Source organism: Penaeus japonicus, unplaced genomic scaffold (genome assembly GCF_977035675.1).
Source record: "Penaeus japonicus unplaced genomic scaffold, GWHDUDI00000001_assembly GWHDUDI00000038, whole genome shotgun sequence".
Lineage (NCBI taxonomy): Eukaryota > Metazoa > Arthropoda > Malacostraca > Decapoda > Penaeidae > Penaeus > Penaeus japonicus.
Window position 1 is genome coordinate 20,009,085 of NW_028234440.1, and position 2,500 is coordinate 20,011,584.

The 2,500-nt window shown below is 41.5% G+C and overlaps 1 protein-coding gene across 1 annotated transcript in view; it reads left to right on the forward strand.

The window, feature by feature from the left end:
* The window catches only part of Plc21C (Phospholipase C at 21C), a gene marked incomplete in the record, with an annotated part of 279,416 nt that overhangs the window by 78,294 nt on the left and 198,622 nt on the right, over positions 1–2,500 (forward strand).

Below are 2,500 nucleotides of genomic sequence, written 5' to 3' on the forward strand. Positions count from 1 at the left end.
TTAAGGGGGGGAAAGGAATAGGGATGTATGAAGAAGGATAGTGGTGAGAGAATAGGGATGTATGAAGAAGGATAGTGGTGAGGATGTAGGGATGTATGAAGAAGGATAGTGGTGAGGGAATAGGGATGTATGAAGAAGGATAGTGGTGAGGGAATAGGGATGTATGAAGAAGGATAGTGGTGAGGATGTAGGGATGTATGAAGAAGGATAGTGGTGAGGGAATAGGGATGTATGAAGAAGGATAGTGGTGAGGGAATAGGGATGTATGAAGAAGGATAGTGGTGAGGGAATAGGGATGTATGAAGAAGGATAGTGGTGAGGATGTAGGGATGTATGGAGAAGGATAGTGGTGAGGGAATAGGAATGCATGAAGAAGGATAGTGGTGAGGGTAGAGGAATGCATGAAGAAGGATAGTGGTGAGGATGTAGGGATGTATGAAGAAGGATAGTGGTGAGGATGTAGGGATGTATGAAGAAGGATAGTGGTGAGGGTAGAGGAATGTATGAAGAAGGATAGTGGTGAGGGTAGAGGAATGTTTGAAGAAGGATAGTGGTGAGGATGTAGGGATGTATGAAGAAGGATAGTGGTGAGGGTAGAGCTCAGTACTGTCCGCATGAGAAGGATAGTGTTGAGGGTAGAGAATGTGTTGAAAGAAGGATAGTGGCTGAGGGAAGAGGGATGTATGAAGAAGGATAGTGGTGAGAGAATAGGGATGTATGAAGAAGGATAGTGGTGAGGATGTAGGGATGTATGAAGAAGGATAGTGGTGAGGGAATAGGGATGTATGAAGAAGGATAGTGGTGAGGGAATAGGGATGCATGAAGAAGGATAGTGGTGAGGATGTAGGGATGTATGAAGAAGGATAGTGGTGAGGGAATAGGGATGTATGAAGAAGGATAGTGGTGAGAGAATAGGGATGTATGAAGAAGGATAGTGGTGAGGATGTAGGGATGTATGAAGAAGGAGAGTGGTGAGGGAATAGGTATGTATGAAGAAGGATGGTCGTGGGGATGTAGGGATGTATGAAGAAGGATAGTGGTGAGGGAATAGGGATGTATGAAGAAGGATAGTGGTGAGAGAATAGGGATGTATGAAGAAGGATAGTGGTGAGGATGTAGGGATGTATGAAGAAGGATAGTGGTGAGGGAATAGGGATGTATGAAGAAGGATAGTGGTGAGGATGTAGGGATGTATGAAGAAGGATAGTGGTGAGGGAATAGGGATGTATGAAGAAGGATAGTGGTGAGAGAATAGGGATGTATGAAGAAGGATAGTGGTGAGAGAATAGGGATGCATGAAGAAGGATAGTGGTGAGGATGTAGGGATGTATGAAGAAGGATAGTGGTGAGGGAATAGGGATGTATGAAGAAGGATAGTGGTGAGGGAATAGGTATGCATGAAGAAGGATAGTGGTGAGGGAATAGGTATGCATGAAGAAGGATAGTGGTGAGGGAATAGGTATGCATGAAGAAGGATAGTGGTGAGGGTCAAGGAATGCATGAAGAAGGATAGTGGTGAGGGTAGAGGAATGCATGAAGAAGGATAGTGGTGAGGGAATAGGGATGCATGAAGAAGGATAGTGGTGAGGGTAGAGGAATGTATGAAGAAGGATAGTGGTGAGGGAATAGGAATGCATGAAGAAGGAGAGTGGTGAGGGTAGAGGAATGTATGAAGAAGGATAGTGGTGAGGGAATAGGGATGTATGAAGAAGGATAGTGGTGATGATGTAGGAATGTGTTGAGATTGGGATAGGAGGATATGCGCAGATTAAGAAGGATGGTATGATTTGATTGATGATATATTGCATATTAAGGGTAAGGATAAGGATGATAATAGTAATGACAATGGTAGTAATAGCAGTCAAAGAAATAGTAAAGATGATAACGAAAGTAATAATGATAATAATAATGATGATTATGGTAATGACAATGATAGTAATAGTAATCTAAGAAATAGTAATGATAATAACGAAAGCAATAATGATAATAATGATAATAATAATTATAACGATACCAATAATAACAGTGATAGTGATAGTTGCAATGATAGAACTGATAACAATAATAATGATAATAGTGATAATGTTGATAATGATAATAACAATGTCAATAATAAATAATGATGATAATAACAAATAATGATAATGGTGATAATGATATAATAAGAATGGCTGTGGAAATATAAAGAGGCGAGTCATTTAAAGAAGATAATGAAATATAAAAATGAAATAGATCCCATTGAGAAGGCGCAACAGAAAACGAAAAACGAGACTAATATTTGGTCTCTCCTATTCCCCTTCCCCTTCCCCCTCCCCCTCCCCCTCCCCCACCCCTTTCCCATTTCCTCAGCCTCTTCCTTCTCCCCTCTTTCATTTTATCCTTCGTTCCCGCCTTTCCTTCTCCCATTCTTCCCCACCACCTCTTCATCTTCTTTCCTCCTTCTTCTCCTCCTCCCCTACTTCACCCTCCTCCTCTCCATCTTCTCCTCCTCCTTTCTCTC